At 36.1% G+C, this 21,645-nt stretch overlaps 2 long non-coding RNA genes across 2 annotated transcripts; both read right to left on the bottom strand.

The window, feature by feature from the left end:
- Positions 1-2,131: 2,131 nt before the first annotated feature.
- Positions 2,132-6,335, bottom strand: LOC128184507 (uncharacterized). Its single transcript, XR_008243744.1, has 3 exons — positions 6,013-6,335; positions 5,575-5,847; positions 2,132-3,486 (listed from the first exon to the last, which is right to left on the bottom strand). It is a non-coding gene; the product is annotated as an uncharacterized LOC128184507 (long non-coding RNA).
- A 6,853-nt stretch (positions 6,336-13,188) lies between these two features.
- Positions 13,189-18,381, bottom strand: LOC128184506 (uncharacterized). The gene is made up of 4 exons (XR_008243743.1): positions 18,367-18,381; positions 17,685-18,283; positions 16,403-16,485; positions 13,189-14,220 (listed from the first exon to the last, which is right to left on the bottom strand). It is a non-coding gene; the product is annotated as an uncharacterized LOC128184506 (long non-coding RNA).
- Positions 18,382-21,645: the final 3,264 nt, after the last annotated feature.

The following is a 21,645-nucleotide window of genomic DNA, read 5'->3' as shown; positions in this document are numbered from 1 at the left end:
GATTCAATAGCCATGGTGCTTATTGATGATGAGATTTAAAGGTTAAGGGCATCTATTTGCAAAAAACGCATTAAAATCACTCAGGCAGTTTTGGCGGGAAAAGGGTAATACTTGGGCCTTTCTCTAACAGTGGTTTACGCTATACTACAACTCCTGTGACCTGTAATGCTAATTTTCACTAGCGTTGTATTTTGTCACGGGAGAATAAAGATGGGGTGATTTATATGGTGTGAATTCAGGTGAAGAGTGTAACCTTCTTTCCGACTGCTTGACATACTTTGACATTTGAAATCAACTTTTTTTCAAAAACGTTCGTCAGTAATAAGGAAAACTTTGCAGACTTGATTCTGAAGTGTTATGCGGAAGGCAAAGGTAGAATGACTAATGTGTGTAGAAATGACAATTTATGTTAAATACAAGTCATAAATTTTCATCTAAAATAGTATCATGAATAAAATAAACACATAGTAGATGGCTTACTCTTCTAGCCCGTCAGTTATTCTCCCTACACAACAACAGTACTTCAAGACCTCGAAAATACAATTCTGTTTAGAAATACTAGTACTTGGGGGTAAAAACCCATTTTTTTTATCTCGTGATGAATAATGCAAAAAAAAAAAAGAATAAAATTAAATGATTTATTAGTGTAAATTGTGATTTTTTACAAAATGAAGTACGTAATCGTAACATTACTTAATGTATTTTAGCTGTGTTAATTGGTGACAACATTTAAAAAAGGGAAATTTACATGTGGACCTTGCTCTATCTTCCGTATCTCATTTGTTTACATTATGTAAGGCTTGTTGGAAGAATGCAATATGTTTACAGAGAGGTTTTTTTCAAACAAAGGCCATTTTTATATCTTCAAGTTTCCATTCATATTTTCTGCAGTTATGAATAGTGAGCACAGCTCAGTTTTCTAAATATACATATCAACGCATGGACTTACAACAAAGATAAATAACACAATGGAGCAAACAATATGTATATTGAATGTACTAATAATATAGTTATACAAACATAAACCACTGCATGATAATACGCAAAAAGCATATTAATGAAAATACATGTAATAATGTACAGATATTATAACATATTTCAAAACCTTTTTGGTTTGCTAAAAAAAAAAATGAATCTCTTGCTGTAAAGAGATTTAGCAATAAAGTAGTGTCCAGATCCTTCTATAATGTAGTACTAGTATTCAGAAACTGTAAATTTATTTCACATTAAAACTTTTACACAACATTTGTTGCTCAGAATTGCGCCAAATATATACCTTATGAATTCAACCAGATATAGATAATTATGTAAATTCATATGATGTTCTGTAAGATACAATCGTTTTTAAAATCCATATTAAACCTAAAATATATACCTGGTATCAGGAGATTCGTCTTTGTTAATCAGGCGCCCTCATTTGTTTATCAAGAAGATTATTAGAGCTCAGTTTTAATTGTTCAACATTTAATAAGTGAAATGTTTTCATTTTCATACAATAAATTGTGAGCTAACTGGAATAACCCATGAAATGAAGTACACACTTACTCAAAGTCATTGTTTTACCGTACGCCAATCCAGGATATACATTAGGTTGTTCTTAAAAAACAGCTGATCTTAAAAGTAAGGTTAATAAATTGAGCAAACATTAAAGCGATCACCTTTATTTATAATTTTGAGCTCTACAATTTTACCCAGGACATCAATACAAGTACAGATATATTGTATGAAGCCTATATGATGTTTAATTACTATTAAGTAAAAAGATCAGCTACATTAAGGTTACAACTGTTCTTGGCTGTAAAGTACAAGTAGTAAGTAAATATTTTGTAATGAAAGATGTGACTATCTATTTCTTGCGACATAAATAAATTTGTCAAAAAAGTTGGCATTTCGCATTAAATCTACCGATAGGGATCTGGTTGACACCCGTCAACGCAATACGTGTATAAAATAACACTGTGTTATAAATGAAAATACCCTATCTTTATTTTGCATCAAAAACTTTCATCACGTATTATGGATACATATATACGGGGAATATTCTTACTTCGTCAGAGCTTCATGGTGAATATGTTAATGTTACATTTCATTTGCAATGAGTTATCATAATAGAGCGGTATTCCTGATCCCCAACACACGCAACTAATTGTCTTGAAGATGTGTTGACATATTCAAATATCCTATGTTTCCTGTTTTGGATACTTTAAAAAAATCTCCATGGTAAGAATAGAAGCAGAAAGCTGGTGTTTGCCAAGGTCGGCCTCTGTCGCCATCATTTTTAATTAGTTCGCATGAATCATGCTCCGGGTCAGCGAGACGCCAGGACATCAGGATTACGTAATCAACAAGTCTCTCTAGAATAATTGAATTTAACAGTTAAACAGTGGATAATTGTGCAGAAGAAATCTTGTCTGCATGCTAATTATCGACGTTGCTAGAAAATGAAATAATACCTTTATGCAAATGGATACCATTTTTGGCTACCTGTATGTTTATATATAAGATTTGTTTTTTAACCTTGATCTTTTTAGAGTCTCTTCCTGTTTGTTTAGGTATCCCCGTGTGTTGTTTGTAGTATGTAGCATTATAAAGATTTTATCGTAAAATGTAATTCACATGAAGTACGCATTTCCATGTTCCGTTCATGTCGATCGCTCGTGCTATACGGCCGGAATAAAGCGATGGTGTACGTAAATTGCACTTAAAAATACCTGACGAAAACAATTCATGTTATCGAAGAATACATGCTAATTCATTTATGCAAATTGTTTTACAAGATTGGACAACGGACAAATATGCACGTGCATTTCCTGTAGCATTCTTTGACCTTCACCTGTCAATTAAACATTGAATGAATCATCTATGCAGTACAGTATAAATGTTCTGACTCAAAACATCGGCATCACAAATGAGAAACCTTTACACTCATTAATCAAACCGAATTGCATCCAATACACAAGATGACCATACACCAAAAGTCCACCTTCGCAAGCAATGGGCTTATTGGGATATTTTCTGTAAAATTTGATAGAATGAAGTTTCAGATTGCTATGAATCATGGTTTGCTTGGGTCTTGTGAGAGAGATTTTGGGAAGTTCAACTTTTGGACGACATTTTCCGGATATATGAAGTGTGTTGAGTCACTCACGAGATTATTTGTTATCAAAGCACGCTGCGTTCATGATAGAGTTTTTACAGTGCTTTGGTTACATTTTGTTAATGAATTTTTTGAACATTTGAATATTCAGTTAATACAGTGTACACATTTTATTTTTGAAAAAACATTCTTCATATGCTCACAAGAAAAATACAAGGTTGATCACATCAAGGTAAATAATGATGCAATTGACCAAACTGTGTTATGAGTAATCATGTTGTCATGTTATTCTACATTTATACATTAAAGCTGAATGAAACTTATCTTATTCCATTGCATGTCCATGGAGTTCAGAAAAAACCCCGTATGACATCAATAACAATAGTTGTCTGAAAAAAATAATTGTATAACTTATCTGTCACTTTACGAAGATGTAAGGTTACTTTAAGGACTTTAATTGAAATAGACTTTCTATTATAAAAGCTTCACTTTGCACCATTGCAAAATTAAGGCAAGGTAATGTGATGCACTTGGTTTTTTCTTATTCGTCACAACACAGATAAATCAAGGAAGGAAGTAATGGATTCAGAAGCGACACTAAAAACGATCCAAAATAGGTCTGCCAGAATTACGGTCATGACCAGACAATGATATGATTACAAGCACTCATTAAGTACACTACAAGAAGTCTGGAAAGTGAACTATAGGAGAATGCTGGCCCGCCGATCTGGCGAGACAGAAGCAGACATTTAGAGGTGTGTAGATCTCCTACGAAACCCCGGGACAGAGAGAGTGCAGCTTTTAACTTTAGACGGCCATGAACAAGGTTTATTCTGGTCAATGGTGTTAACGTGACCAAAGGCTCTCACAATTATTGCCTCCACTTAAAGGTTCTCGTGGGGCGTTGTGGAAAAAAAAAACCCACAGACTGTCTATCGTCTTAGTAGCACGTAAAACTTAAAATGGTGGAGAAAACTTTGTTCATTTGTGCTACAAGAACTGGTTTTTTCTATGGTGAAGAAAACTTTGTTTGTTTGTTCATCAAGAACTGACTTTTTTCTAACTATATATTATGCAACTTTAAAGTACAGGCATACATGTTCAAGGAAATTATAACCAGGAAGTCGACGTTGAGTATACTTTTATAGATTGATTCCCTATAATATTGATTTTTAAAATATTTTTACAACACCAGGGTTGCGTAAGCTCAGTTGATTGTTTATCGTACAAGCATGTTATAAGCATGATCACCATTTACTGGTACAAATATTACAAATACTGTCTCCAGCAGCATTTGAAAAGCCATGTAGCAATCTAGCATTTGTTCGTCATTGACTGTAATGGCGTAGGAATAAGATATATCAGGCGGGGGTGGGTGGGATTAGTTGGTTTGGTTTATTTCAGGGGGGTGTTGTTTCGTTTTTTTTGGTTTTTTTTTAACCAAATATTTGTTTACCTTGCTTTGCTTGGTTTTATTTGTTGTTTGCTCATTTTAAATTGGTGCTTGGTAAAAAAAAATTTCTTATTCATTAAGCATTAAATAATAAGAAAGTAAGATTACGTTACTGACCGGTACACGTGTACTCATGTCATACAACACTATTACGCTAATGCTAACACTGGTATAAATATATAAACAAGGAAAACCACCTGGTTATCTTTGATATACATCTTAATGGATGGTTACATTACTCATTCCAGTTGGGTTTTTTTTGGTGATACTAAATTGTTAACAACAGTTGAACAAAATATAGAGCATCAGATTTCATATAAATGTGCATTTATCCTGCTCAGTAAAGAAAAAGACAAAAGATAAAAGTCCTAAAACAGAATGGAAGTTTTTGTGTATTGTGGCAAAGTTCCCAGATAGAAGCACTGCCACAAGTGTTTGGTCCTCTTATTCAACTCCTGAGCGCACAGGTGCCCCCCGAATTTTGAAGTGCTTTAAAGTTAATAGGCAATTTCTCTTGATATTAGGGAGCCGCTTCGTTCTTTCTTAGCCGTCAAGTATCCTAATTCATCATTTGTCAAACAGTTTATTATATATTAGATCCCAGGTATACTTAGAACAAGGTAAGTAAATTTCAGCGTCATCTCGCGAAGCACCTTGGGAGATCGCTGATAAATTAGAGTTTTGATCGTTTTATAGCCCTCTTCATTTTTCATGAAATGCTATAAATGAACCCCACATGTGGGCTTTGAGTAATCTGAAGGAGGAAACATTGATTATTGCATGAAATTTTGGTTGAAGTTGATTTAAAAACTCAACAATTCTCTCTCTCTCTCTCTCTCTCTCTCTCTCTCTCTCTCTCTCTCTCTCTCTCTCTCTCTGGAAAAGTACAAACAAGACCATGTCTCATTTGAATAAAGAGTGCAAAAACTTGTAAAAACCCGGACCAGAGATCAAAACAGAGGGTAAAATCACAATCACATCGGGATGACATCAGCCCAATCTTGTCTGTTTTTAAAGAAGTTACCTGTCGTGCAGTTATATAGGTAGGCCTAAAGGTTTCCTGAAACCCGACCTCTCGGTCGACCAGGTAGAAATGTACGCTGTCGAGTGGAGCCCTCTAAACTGCACGAGGTGTTGATCGTCTGCACCATCGGGACATCGTGGTGACTCCGGATCTTATCTCCCGCTCCACAGACAAAACTTCTTTGCCAAATTCTGTTGTTCGGTCCATAAAAAGTTTTGACACACGACGACGACAAACTTGCAAACAAGGGGGCCTCCGTCAAGACAGATTAAACTGATAGTGAATTTAATTTAGTAAACATGGACATGTTTCTGAGCATCATTTTCCCTCTTACTTTCAAAAAATTGAATTTTTATCAATTTTGAGTGAATTTTAACAACCCCTTCTTCTTTATGAATACCAATCACAGTTTTGCGAAGATGAAATGTAATAAATTACCTCTCGTGTTGTTGGTTCTTGTGAAGCATGCATCTTTTGTTTCACATTTATAGTACAAGTGAATGTCAGTCTGAAAACTTTAGAAATCTATTATTTCCTGTGATTGTATCGAACAAAGCATTCCCTGTTTGAGATGATAACATCTCTCGCCATTGCGTTATCGGCTTCGGCTGATTTCAGGAAAGTGTTTCAATTTCCGGATTTTTAATTTCTTGTCGAAAAAAATATCTCGAGGTATTGGTTGGGTAACAAGATGAAAGCAGTGAAGCGGCAGCTAAAACACTAGATGGTTATGTTATTTTTGAAATTGAACTATTTGGGCATTTAGCGAGATTCGTAATGCGGCGCTGTGTAGCTTGCAACAGGTTAAGGACATTTTAAGCGTCCTCAACAAATGTCCCGGATTTGGTTTTAAGGAAAATTGAACAGGGATGATAGATGTATAGTGCATCTCCTCCTTAAACCACGAACTTATTGAACAGCCATAGGTTTCATGGACAATGCACATCCTTTTGCGTGTCACGAACTTCCTGTAATGTCGACAAGACGTCAATTCAGTTTGGACACTGGCCAATTTCACGTTTCTTCTTCCTGTTTTTTGTTTGTTTGTTAATCTGTTTATTTGTTTTAAAGTATCAAGTTATTTTTTCACGACACTGCTTAAGCTTCATCGATCGATATCATTTTTTTTGGTATTGTAAATTTATTTTTGGAACCGTTAAACAGTATACACACTCGACTTTATCCTAGATATGTTTACATGTTTCGCTAAAAAAAAATTGAATTCATTGGTTGAACTGTTGAGAATATAAAATTGCAAAAAGTAAATTGCTATAAGCTCGGTTTGGCAACAGTGACCTAAGAAAACAGTGCTGAAGAGAAAATCGTTAATCTTTCCCTTTGTCTCTCTGATCTACATGCACAGTGTATTTGATTTAAAATTTACAGTGCACTTCAAATTTCTTAACAAGAATTTTCAAGATGTTTTACATACTACTTCAAGTGTTTGTAATACTGTTACCTACTTATTACAAGTACAACATTGACCATTGATCGCTGATCAAAGTACAAAGATATATCAATTTGGTTAAAATCTTTACACACACACATTTAGCATATATAAACGTTTCACACAGAGAATAAATTCATTCATATGCACAATTTGAACAAAGATCTGAAAACTGAGATGAATTGACGTAAAATTAATGTTAATCTTATCAAATCAAAATTTCAATCACGTTTTTTTAAGGGGGTGGGGGTTGTTCTTCTTTATAAATAAATTTCCCTTTTCTTAAATTGGGACAGCTTTGAGCGTTATTAACAAACGTTGAAATAAAATGTGTTATCCCATAGATATCCTATGTAAAATTGTTGATTTCACGATTATCATGTAATTATACATTTCTAAATAATTATAATGATATAATCAACCATGTTATCAAGAAAATGGAAATTATAGCAGCCTGATACACGATTTGATGGAAATGCAATCAGTTTCAAACGCTTATCGTAATATCTAATACATTTCTATTTCATACAATAATTTTAATGGAAATTTACAACTCGTGCGAATAGCTTGGGGATGACACAGCCGCTGTGGCCATTTAGTCACGTGTTGCCGTTCAGTGTTTGGCACTAAAATTGTTTAGAAGCCGGGAATCTCTTGGGTGACATATTGTGCTGGGTCGTAAAGCTGCAATCAGTCTCTCAATCAATAATTTGTATGCAATCAAACTGCATTGAGATTAATGTTGTTTTATTTAAAAATCAATAAAACTATGCATTTCTTGGTTACGGTAAAACAGATCCTGTTAAAAATGAATAATCTGCTCTTTTAATCGCACGAGAAAATTACGTTTATGCATTTGTTTTCCCCGAAAACCGACAAATTTACCACAGAAATTTCCCCCCTTTTTTGGTTGTAAGAAAGCAGTGTCTCACTATTTAATATTTAAATTTAAATGCGGGAACTATAAAAGATTTTGAAAGATGGATAAAAGTATATAATGTATACGAAGTAATTGTGTATTTATCATAACAACGTGTATCCTAATATACATTTAAAAAATAAAACAGTGACTTTTAAAAGCAGGCACGTAGCATCGTTTTTGAAAGTGGGGGGGCCAGACTCATCCAAAAAATCTTGGCAAGCAAAAAAAAAAAAAAAAAAAAAAGGAAAATTTTAAGTTTCCCAAAATCTTCAAAAACCTAATCCGGGGGGGGGGGGGGGGAGGGGGGGGGGGCTGGCGTACTATATCTTTCAATTTCACTCCTCATTTCCTTATTTTCATATCAATTTTTTACATACCCCCAAAAAAGTGGGGGGGGGGGCAACTCCATGATAATTCCATTTTTTATATGTAAATTTTAAAATATTTGTTGCTGCAAGAAAAAGTGGGGGGGGGGGCAGCCCCCCCCCCCCTGGCCCCCCTGATGCTACGTGCCTGAAAAGAGTCGAAGGGCTAACACGGCTAGTTAAATCTCACAACTGAATTGCATCTATTCACTGCATTCGAAATGGAAAACGATTTAAGCAGGGGAAGATGACATTTTCAAATGGTTATAAGAAAAAAAAAATTTAGTGAAAGGTCATATCGTATCAATAGCCATGTGGTAACTACCGTTGATTCTTGAAAAGCGTAGGTAAACGGTTTTCATTGGCTAACACGGAAAGGTAAGAATAGTCTTGGGGAAAAAAAGCACATTGTCTGACTTTAAGGTACAAAATTTGTGCAGTTGTGCAGTAAGGATGCATATACATTGAGGCTTTGTCTTAAGTTTTGAAACATGCAGAGTTGGCCAAGTGTCATAATTTTTAATTTTGATTTTACTGGGTGGTGTATATATACACACAAAATTTACTTGTCATATTGTAAATTCTGTATTTACACCAAACAAGTCTATTCAAAATCTACTATATGACACGAACCTTACCATGTGAATTATCGAGGACAAGTCGATGTAAGGAGTAGTGACCGCATTATGTGTGCTCAAAACCAATTTGTTAAAACCTGTCAACCCTCGACAACAACCTGCAATTAAAATCTCCCAAAACATCAAATTCTCGAGACAACATGCGCGCCAAGTGCATTTGAAATACAGAAGATAAAAGACCGACAGTTTTTGTTTCTTAAAAACACACGGTGTGACCGACCGCATTACGGAAAATTTTGATATTTTTGAAGTCGACCATTAAAATCTGCTGACACAAAGAAATGAAATAGGTCGCGCTCTCATCGCGAAATATTACATAACAGTCTGTCAACTTGCATGGGTTCTAATTAGTGGATTTAAGTGGGTTGGTGATGGCAGAAGTGGAATCGTACTACTGTAGTAACCTCTTCATTTTTATTTTTTTCAGTCATCGACCGAAAAGCCAGGTACGAAGACATAGAGAGGAAAAATAGTTAATCCTATTACATTGAAAAGAACTGCCAACAACCTGGAAGGATTTTACATGTTATTGTACGCACGTGCATCCTTACAAAAGAAGGCGTCGGTAGCCGATCGTTAATTCTCCTGACCAAATCCACCGCCATTATATATGGATTTTTCGATGTGACGCCTGGACCCGACATAACTTTTTTCAGGCTTCTGACACCACATCGTATATCATGTTTGTCAAAAATAATTTTATGATGGGAAAGCCCTTCGATGAATAATGACCGTGGGTGCCTCCTTTATAAGCAGCGATCAATCCTGTGGGTAGATGTGTTATTGGCGTGTCAGGGAACGGGGCCAACGTCTGTACCATGGCAAATGCATTTAAGGTCACGTGTTTGAAAGGTTGACGTCCGAAAGAGCGACGCATCATTTGGGGAAATTAATGTGAATGATACATTTTTCATTTTCCTCCAATTTCAATGCCCTGGGGTTTTTGTAAACGAATCATAAAATAGCTCAGAAGCCCAACGAGTTTTCAGGAGGTTGGGAATGAGGGGGTATTTTTTTTTTTTAGCTGATGTATAAAACTGAAGCAACATCACGTATTTCAATTAAATCCTGTGTCACCGACCTGGACCCCGTACTTATCTGACAAATTATCCCCATAAGACATGAAAGGCCCTTGATGAATAAGCATCCCTGTTGATTTCAATTAAAATGCGGAGAAAGTGTAATACGGCTCCCGATACCATACGTATACCGGCCATTGACTCCGCTTTATGGTTCTCGGGAGAAGATCTATCTAGTTGGGACTTGGATGTACGATTTTCCATTAAGATAGCATCAGCTCGCTAAATTACATGAAAATTGAATAATCAAGATTTCAGATCATTAAGCGTTATCATCGCGTCCCCCCTCTTACGGATGCTTCTACGGTCAATGGTCGCTGATTGCTTTCAACAGAATTACATCGCTGAAACATGTACTTGTGGCGAATAAAGCCAGCTATAGACTTTGTAAATGAGCAGGGTGTCGCAACTTAGGCGCTATTTCATGCAGAATACTAGGCAACAGCTTTTATCAACCTTGATTGATTTTTGGTGTGTGGACATTCTCCTCCATTTTGCATCACAAAATTTCGCTTTGTCAGCGTGACTTAGAATGTACAAGGGGAAAAAATCAATTGGGAATTAACAAAATTTTGCACGGGTGCCTGCTTTTGCAATCTGGGAGAAACCCGTGCATTATGATGACAATTTTCAAATCAGTTGAATGCATTGTTTACCGAGGAACAAAGAGCGCAGTGTTCAATGGCAACATTTTTTTCCTTTTGGAATCAGATACATTTATAGCCACTCAGCGATTGCAATCAAAATTGCAATTTCTGTTAAAAACTTCTCTCTTTTACTGACAAACAGTGTTTAAATCGACACTTTTCCCTCATAGACACATTTTTCATGCCACTCAGCAAATACAATGAAAACTGCAGTTTATGTTTTCAACAAAAAAAAGCAACCAAAAAACACCCAAAACTCTCATCACAGACAAACAAACACTGTCATTCGTTGCATAACCAGACAGATAAGTTCGATCCCAATCTTTCGCTGACAAAACCCTTCGTAACTTGACCCCAGGAGGGATGGACCCGAAAGAAGATTTCGCCGATATCCCCCTCTCTTGGTCGCTGTCAACAGGGCTCTCTTTGCGAACAATCTCCTCTCGAGTGTTTCAAGTGTTTGGGGGCACACACAGATCTCCCAGATGTTCCCGAATTTAATACCCTGGTTAATAGCTCTGTAGCAATCCACCATTATTCTTTTGAAATAAAGAAATAAAGAGCTGAGTGTTTTTACTTCGTAATATCTTCATTTTCATCCTTTTTTGTAGGATTAAAAAACGTGTGCTTTTCACAATCGAAAATAAAAAAAAACCCTCTTGTACCGGATTCAATTTGACAGGGAAGTCGTCTGCAACCATACGCAGACGACAGTAAAATCGGGGAACAAACACAGAACTGCAAATCAGGATCCCATTCTTGAAGGAAAACATCTCTATGAATCATCTCTCAGGCTCGTGCAAAAATAATTTTATCCGTCGGTTGCCATGGCGACTAATTTTGGTTCTTTGTTGCTGACAGCGGCTGGAACATCTTTTAAGAATTTTCTTGTGTCTGCTTATTTTTCAGAGCGATTGGCACCGACCAGAGTTTCGTGTTGATTTAAGAGATAGAGACGGCGTGTGCCTTGGATCTACCTCGCACGTGTGCATGGTTAAACCAGTAAATAGAACCCGAGCTCTGATTTCTCTTGGGAGTGCTTGCATAAACACAAATGTCTAGCCATAGAGAGAACTAAGTTCCACGGGATACGTCTCCGGGAAAAACGTATTTTATCTGATAAACCATATTAATCAAAACTTTTACCTGAGTTAATGATTTTGTTGATTCAAACTTCACTTTCCAAGTAAATTTCGTTAAAATTTGGGAAGAAACATTTAAATTTTATTAATGATGAAAAACTATAGCTTCAGGCTAATCATAGGTTCTAAAATTAGGTTGCAATTTCAGTAAACATTGGGTTTTTAAAGTTTTGAATTAATTACACTTAGATTCTTAATTTAAATTTGCATTTTAGCGTTGAGATTTTAAACTATACTGAAGTTGATATATGGACTTGTAAAGAAACAAAATTAACTCTAGATACTATGTTTAAAGAATCTTTTTTAAATTCACCATAATAGGTATTGCATAACAGATCACTAGGCTAATTAAAGCATATAAAAATGGGTTTTATGAGTAATTGTATACTTCAAATTTCGGGCCGTGCTATTTCAAGGAGTAAGGAGATTCTTAAATCAGCCAATTTTATCAGAGAAGTCACTGCAAATTGCTTCCGTTTTGACATAACATAACTTCCTTAGGAGCTTCAAAAAGTACATAGCCCCTCCCGTGTATCGTTGTGACACTGTGTGAGGAAGTGTTTCACGTGTGAAGACCCACTTTTGCACAGTTCTTTTAAAAACCTGGGAACAGAACGTTATGGTTTTTCGGTACTTGATGCGACTACATAACCCCAACGTATCGAGAACCTATACCCCTGAGTTCTCGTAGAGTAGACCATACAAGTATCCGTAAGAGCTTATACTAGAGAGTGAAGATTTCGGTGCGCCTTTCCTCTTGTTGACTCTTCTGGTTTCCCCATACATAACCATAGAATTGGCGTCGACAGATGTTTTCATGCAGCGTTAGGAACTAACAACAGCTGTTCCAGATAGTATATATAGTATACACACACTCTACAGATCTATCTCCCAGCGCTCCTCGATCTTGTGTTTATCTCGTCTCTGTCACAATCCTATTATTGTCTGGTGAACAGAACAGTTACAGACTGGTTCTGTGGTAGACGTGGGCGTCATTTTATCAAAATACCCCCCCCCCCCCCCAAACTTCCTTTAACAAACGACCAACACAGTTTTTCATAATACATGCAGGCTAATCCTTTGAACACATCACTGACTAAGCGAAAGTATACAGCTCTATGTATACCAGAACTGCTATGTCTTATAAAAATCATTGACTAAAGGAAATCATTGGCCATTCCATGGCATCTCTCTATCAAGACTGCTAGGTCTTCTAAATTTTTATTAATGGAAATATTTCACTATCTCATGGTATTTTCTATGTACACCAACACTGAAGGGACTTGTTAACTTTTGATTCGAGGAAATTGATTTTTTTTTTCAATCAAGAATGCGATGTTTCGTCAACAACATCAATAACAAACACAAGCTAAATTCCTTCTTTAGAGCTTTTATTTATTACTTTTTTATACAACAATAAGTTTCTCAACAACTTTTTTCTGCGGGTTTTCTTATATACTCTATTTGATGAACACCAAAATTACAGATGAAAGCACACACACGTATACTACAGAACAATTAACTGGGTTGCAAACATCAAATATCTCCATGCACACTCAAAATGAACACTTTGGATGTCAATTCAGTGAAATGTAGTCACATTAAAGAGAGAAAATTGAGATCATTTTTTATGGATTTTCTTTTAAGATTTGTGATTTCAGTTTTAATATGGGGCTTACGTTGAGAGAAACTTGTTTTCTTTCCTTTTGACGTTTTTTGAAGTTTTTTCCATCAAATATTTTTTTCTTTACACACTGGTATTTCATACCACAAACAAAAATAAATATAGCAAAAAACACACAATTTTCGTTTTGATAAGGATATCTGAATATAAATATTACTATATAGAAAGATGTCTCACTTTGAAGCAAAACATAAATTTCTCATAGGTGTAATTTCTTTCTCTTTGCTTTTTTCTTATATAAATAAATAGGACATTTACAAATAATGTATTTTACTTCGAAAGAACCGACACATAATAAAAAAAATAAATAATAGATGAGATCATGTTTTACAATGACGTTGTCATTGTGAAATAGTTCATTGCACATAAATATGTATAGATATATAAATTCTCTCCCCAGAGGATTCACAGTTTACCCCAATAGGGGTTATTTACCCCAGGGGAGCACACAGTCTTATTCTGTCAATATCTTTGAGGAAACGGATCTTTTCACTGGCACTTGAAGGGGGGTGAGAAATAAGCAGGATTTCTTGTCTGTTTCAGGGGACCGCACAAAAACGGTTCCAAACGCAAAGCAAAATAGCGGAGATGTTGAAAATTTTGGCAAGAAATGGGCGCTCTTTGGCATGTTTATCCTGCTGGCCTCGCAATTAGTCCTCTAGACTCGGCTTGAGAAAAGGACCTCCCTCCATTGAAGATTCCCGTTTCTAGCACTAGAAAGTCTGGAAAATATCAAAATAACAATATAAGTATCAGAGATAATTTTTCTTTGTCTTTTGAGAAGGATTGTATAAAATTGATTAGTTGTTTGCTCGTAAATATTACGCCGAGGTCGTTGACATCGCTAGGAATAGCCCCAAAACAAGGTACGAGCTGATTAAACATATGGTAGAAAACTGACAGGTAAAAACGAGGAAACGACGTTTGACGCCTTATCTGTAACTTTTGTGGCACGGGGATGTTTTATTTTCTGAACAAAGTGTCACAAGACCCAAAATAAAATGTGTTTGCTTTAAAATTGGCAGTAGAGGTGAAATGCTTCATTTGCATAAACAAGTCAAGATAATGAGCATACGGCGACCCGAAGCCGCGTATCCCATAACACACCGCGGCAAGCCAAGAATACACTAACAGTTATGACCTAAATAGAGCTGCATAAGGAATCAAGCTTTATGCAAATGTACGCGAGTTTCCCAGGCCTCAACTCCGGCGGAGCGCGCCGGGCCTCAAGTTGATTACTACAGCGTACTACGAGATGCCGGGCTTACAATATACAAGATGACCCCGTTCTAACTCAAGTGTCAGCCATGTGGCTCTTTCTTTTCGTTTAAGGAAGGAGTCTTCTCGTTATCAAACATATTTCTTATAATAAGAAATTCATGAAATTTTGACACAGTCAAACGGATCATATTACCAAATGATTCTATCAGTTTTATCAAATTTGACCTTTTCGTTTTTGCATAAAGGTCAGGTCAAGGTCACTACCTTTTTCCTCAACGTAAAGGATGATAAAAATAAGTGTGGATCTTTGTAGTTCTGTAGACATTTGTTTAAGATTTGAATATTCTATTCTTCAATGAAATGATAGAATATCAGAATGTCTATCAGCTTATACTACTAAATCAGAATAAATATCTATACTAAAATTGATATTGCTTAGCCCGCATTTCCTCTAATTTTCTTAAATTTTGAAGAAATTTTTATTATTTTTTTATGCTTCAAATAATAAAATATTTATGATTTTTATGTAAAATGAAGACTTTATAAAAAGATATAAATTGACAGAAAAGCTAATATATTGACCGTTTTATAAGAGAGAAAAACTGATTTTAGTGATTTTTTCACAAAAATCAGTGTATAGTATTGGCGCTTTAAAAAGCCTATAAAAATGTAGTTTGATAGGCAAATCATATTTTAAAAACATATTCTGAAACCCAAGTATCATATCATTAGTTTACATTAGTGAAAAAAATCCAACATTAATGTTATTGTTTTTAAAATGCTAAATCAGACTCATTAATCTGCAGCAATTCTGAATTGCGCAACATGTGATATTTTCCTACGCCAATATTACGCCAAAAATATAGTCCCTGTTTGATTGTAATCTTTGATTACTTTTTCTATGCCAAGTTGTATGATGATAAAAAAGAAAGAAAAATATTCTATTTTAATTTCCTTTCATCTTGATTTAATGAACAATTAATCAATTTTACGTTTGACAAGTCGAAAACCAGAAAAGACTCCTTCCTTAAATTTAAATCTCCCGCATGTTACAGAGAGAGACGAGTTCTGCGTACCGTGGGGAATAATTTTGTTAGTCATGCACTGGGTCGACTTTTTTGGCCGTCATATCGTGCACTCTTGCAGTGCCTTACACAACTCGTGGTACCGGATGATCCCCCTCATTTATCACGATAAATATCTATCCCCCTTGAGGTGTGACACTAACATTTTACTCGTACTATGTTCGCGTAATAAAACTTCATAGTTAAATCACGAAGGAGTAATACACATGTATATCCCATTTACTCCTTCCGCGTTTGAGCTAGTAATTTAAGAAAAATCTCGAAAGAAAGAAACATCTCTCTCTAGCAGTTTTCAAAGTCATCGTTATATAAATACAAAGTTTACTTTTCAGCTACGCATTGGGAAAAATCTTTTGCAGAAGGGAAGTATATAAACACAGAGAATGACCAATTTTGATTCCTTTCCAGATATTCTGGGCATGTCTCCAAAAAGCAGCTTATAATCATCACATGTTGAGAGGGACTACACTATTAATAGACTATTTGTTTTGGTCGTTCCATAGTGATGCCAATTCCCATCTTTATGTCAAATACCACAAAGGAAAATCCGAGCGCGCGAATTGATTTTCTTCAGGGTAGACATGAATAATTAACTTACATTAAAAACCCAATTCTGGATCTACAGCCGAATTTGTTTTGGTGTCAGCGAGTTGTCCGCTCTCTTTCTCTTTTTCAAATAATCTGCAAAAAACAAAATCGAAACTCCAATGAAATAATTGTTCTCGATCAGAGAGTGTTTTAATTTACAAATTTTCTTACTCAGGTTTTAACAGAAATTTTAATTAAAACTCATACTTCTGAATGCTACTAAAATATACAATCTTGTGGTTTTACAATATATTATCTATACTCTCAGTGTACGGTAGTCATTGTGTGTCAATGTGATTATGCAATAAACAGATGTTAATGTAATGTGTCAACAATACTACACAATAATTGTAATTGACAAACAAAATCCTGTATAAACAGATTATCGAGGATAATTGTGACTGACGTCTGCCTCTGACCACTATTGATGGCTATTTGTTTGTTACGGTCTATGTGTATATATATAACAGCACGTGCCAACACGGCCATCAGCCCTTCAAGCTCAGCATGGGGTGACAATGATTTATAGAATATTGCTAACGACAACCCAAATAGCAGACTTCACATATTGGATACACCGCGCAAAAGCGAAACAACGATTGTCTTTGTACAAACTTGCAGTGAGAGAGAGAAAGACACTATGAATGAAACAAGGTTTAAAGGGAGAAAAAAACTTGGCATCTCGTCAAGGCGAATCGTTGACCAGAAATTGCAACGCGTTGAGACTCGCCCGACCTCGTGCCCAATCGCGCGACTGAACCCACGTTTCAAAACATTCCCGCACCAAGTTTAAAGATCCGACTCAACACGTTGGTTTTTAAATAGCCACACATACACATGGTGTTTTTGTCTAATATATTTTCATAAATTTCCCCATCAACTTTATGTGGTCCACGCATCCGTCAGTTCTCTTTCTATACGACTGTACACAATTACACCGATGTCAAAATTTTACAACCGCTACGCAACGTAGTATTTCCCATCACAAGTGTTGGGCTCAGTTTTGTTGTTTTGACCTAGATTTCGCTCCAACTCGGATAAATGCGTACTAAATCTAATTTGCATTCGATTTAAAACACAAACAACGTAGTTTTCGCCGAGTTTTCACACACTATAGACCAGGGCAACATTAGTGTATAAATGATTGACATGTTCCTATGTTGTGCAGTTGAGTGGGGTTCCATCAGTGACATACACCAGCCATCGTACACAATACAGACCCATACCGAGATATAAACAACATCAATATACACAACAAAAATAAACAAACATGGAGTAAAAACAATACATACTTGTAAGGGGTTGCTGTCGTAATGGTCGACTATTGCACGTAGCTGTGTTTTGCGATTCCACATTATCTGGCTCCCTTTCAACGTCCATTTTCCTCTTTAACGGGTTCAATCGTTCTTCCCTTGATGTGTATTGTCTTGTATAAAACTCTGGTGCTGTGGTCGTGAGTTCCCATCTATCTGATAGCGGTGTGTCACTAACGATATCGTACTCGTACTTCTCCTTCCCGATGTTAATATCCTCTTTCATACACTCTGAATAAATCTTTTTCATGTGTTCACGTTCTTTTCCTGACGGTGAACCGAATAAATTTCTACAACACTTCGGTTTAGGTTTGATTTCCACCATTTTGATAGATCCACATCCACTGCCGTCTAACATATTACTCTAATGAAACTGACGTGCTCATGCAACAAATAACAACACAGGAGTACGGGCAAGTCTGAACACGCCACGCTAATATTTATCGCGTCAGCCAATCGCTGACCTTATGGGCGGAGTCACAGTCATTCATGTCACGTGACTGAGCCTATCGCACATAATCAATATTCATACAACCACACTTCGGATATAGCAGTTACTTACATCAATTTATTTTTATCTGAAAAAGCAAAGAAAAATAAAATCGGTATTTTGCAATAGAAAATAAGTAAAATTACATTTGATATTTCAGCATTTCCGTACCTTCCATCGAATGAAGCGAGACTCTAAAAATAGAAACATGCCGAGCGTGTTGGCACTTGCTCTGTGGGCACTGATGCGAGACTGACAGAGCAGACTCATCTGTCCAAAGGGGGATAAACACGATTACTAAATATATGCACACTGCACGTGTATTTGTATTTATCAATTATTTAATATTTAAATTACACGTTTTAGAATACGGAAGCTCCTTCTGTGTTTGCTGTCCAGCTAATGTCCAGTCCGTGGTGGCTGTTTATTCACGACCGGACTATTTACTTTACAATATAAAGGATTAGTTCAGAGCTTAATGCCGAAAGTCTGTCCGAATTCGCATCCTTGTGCGTGTAGAATTCAACAGATGTTAAAAATTTCTTGTTGGGTCACGAAGGAGTCCGCGCAGTATAAATATTTAATAATCGGCATCTATTTCAATTAAACAAACGCTTTCGGCATTTTTATAGTTGCACACCGACATTGAAGGCACAAAAACCTACTAGACCGATGGACTAGAATTCTCTAAGCATCCTTTAATTTCCCACAAACTGTCAATGACATAACATAAAATTCTCTTGCATTACTAAGAAACAGGTATGACAATCATTTATTCAATATGTTTCACGGACATTGAGCAATATGGCGAATTTATTGGTCTCCTGGTATTAAGTCTCAATTTCACGGAGACAAAGGAAAGATGAAATGCGATAGCATTGAACAGAGCTCGGATGATTATGGAGCCACGCGGGCCGCATGTAATGAGTTCATTAGGAATAATTAGTATAAATGAATTAATTATTAAAGGCACATTATCACCCCCGCTACAAGGCAAGGAATGCAGTAACGAATTTCAAAAAAATGCATATTTGCTACATTCCAGTTTTAGAATTAAAAGAACTCATTAATATATCTACATAAATTTTTCAATTATTAAATATCATGTAACACATTTCGGTACCCTCAAAAGTCTACTTATTATTCGTTATTGCAATAAACGTACAATTATTTATTTAAAGTTGTCATATTTTTAAAATACCGAATTATCGTAATTTGTCTTCTTCTTTTTTTTGGGGGGGGGGGGGGGGGGGGGAGGTGGTTGCCGGCGAAAAAATAAACGTTTATGTTTAATTTCTTGGACTGTTTATATCCGATTTTATTTCTTCGCTCATTCGTAACACGATTTCCCAACATACCGTTACCAAAGAATCGAAATTCTTAATTTTTAAATCGATGTCTAATCTGTCAAAAATGTGCAGTGTAGTAAAAGCAGACAGATAAAATCAAGGTAGCCTGGATCGGCATCTTTTAAATATTCTTTAGATAACCGAAAGCGGATTACGGGGCATGCTTATTATAAATCAGAAGTCTAAATATTTTGGTTTGAAAAGATAAACCCGCTACTCTTGTTTGATTATTCCTTTTATCACGAGGATAAGCCAAACAAGATATATTTAAGGAAAAGATAGTGAACAAAAAGTAATCTTCGGAATTACGTCGTCTTTAGGACGAATTACTGGAAGTTCCTCAGCCTCAAAGTTAAGAACCTAACTGTTAGCGGACATAATAATGAAAAAAATAATATATGGGAGGTCGTAATATAACAGTCTAAAGGTTAATAAAAAAAATGTTCAAATAATGTATTTTGCAGACTATCTTGTTTGTACTTCCGATGCAGTCGACATTTTCCCGCCAAATGCAATGTTATGAGAATCCCGCGGGGACGAGCGGATAGTCCCGAATTAGCTCCCGTCGAGAAGTAACAGTTTCGGCACATTCCGGCCTTTGTCGGCATGACGATCCAATTTAGTCACAACTAATTTCTAAATCGATAAAATCACCATGTAATGATTTGTAATTGGATTTTTATTGTGCAATCAAGCACTAATATCTTCGAGGTTGAATGGATTAGCTTCTTCAGGGCCTCCAAGATCAAACGGAAACGAACCAACAATTTGGAGCGCCACCTTCTCTTAACGGTTAATTTGGGTTTATTTCCCTTAATCAAAGACACGACTAGCTGAAGGAGAAGCAATTTGTAATAAAAGACTCTGAATGTGTTAATTTCACGTCACTCGAAAGCTTGTTTTCACTTTCTATTGATAACCGCCTTTCAAACGCTTCAAGTAAACAGATGCGCTCAAAAGTAGAACAGAACAGAAATAATGATTACTTGAAATTAATGAATTAGGCTAACTTAATCAAAGGACCGGTTTTTCTTTGTGATACAAATTATTTTGAATTAATGAATTTCCTTAATTTGCTAACGGTTATTTCAACAGCATCAGCATTATCAACATTGCAAATGAAATAATCACTTTTAAAAGAGAACCTTTAAAAGCACTAGATGGAAGTAAAATTATACGGTTTGTTAGCTTGATAGCAGTTTAAAATCATTTAGAACATGCTGATAGGACTCATAGTTTAAAAAAATTTTAAGAACCGACATGGCAGTCTATTCCGCTGAACGTTTTGTCTGTGTTCCATCAAACCGGTATTTGGCCGGACAATGCGCTGATTTTGCTGAGTAATTATTCACCATCAAGCTCCTAATTGATGTGGATTATTTATAAACGAGTCCCTTATCCGAGCTATCTAAATAAACAGAGCCTTTGCTGACCAGTGTATTAAGATAGGGAATCCTTTTATTCTGGACCTCTTATCAGGATAAAACGGAACTTTACACATCCAATAAGTTCCCGTGATCTTCTAATTTGTTTGTCCAGTTATTTACCGTAAAGCTCTTCAAAGCCCGTCCGACTCATTAGGGGATCGGCCTAATGAATTATATATTTAGATTCTGGACTTTGTTGTATGTATTGTCGATTTTCTGATTAAATACAAAATCTGTCTAATTTCAGTACGCACGATACAAATCTCTAGTTTTATAAACTGGTCCCTTTGCATGACAGATGCCCACACCGTTACGTAAAATTCACCATAGGACCACAACTAAGTGAGAATTGCGGATTAATTTTCACAAAAGCTTAAAAGAACCACCGCCTTGCGCGCGTTACATCACCCCTTCACGTGAAACAATGCGCCACCTAGGTGATAAAGACCCGTATCTACTCCAGATACCGCTTTGCTTTGTGTAAGCGCCCTTTGTTCCCCTGATTGCGGACATGATTGAAAACTTGTCCGCCCGCCCAGGATCCAACACCAGAATTTGGCGCTGGGTAAAACTCTGATTCCCGGGGAGTACCGTTATCCTCGCCCGCCGGACCCCAGCGGTTCTATCACCAGGGACCTAAAAGTACCGAAATTTTAGCGCGAAAGTGTCGAAAA

The sequence above is a fragment of the Crassostrea angulata genome, chromosome 5, assembly GCF_025612915.1.
Source record: "Crassostrea angulata isolate pt1a10 chromosome 5, ASM2561291v2, whole genome shotgun sequence".
Classification (NCBI taxonomy): Eukaryota; Metazoa; Mollusca; class Bivalvia; order Ostreida; family Ostreidae; genus Magallana; species Magallana angulata.
Note: the sequence above shows the minus strand (reverse complement) of the source record. Positions and strands in the feature narration are given on the sequence as shown.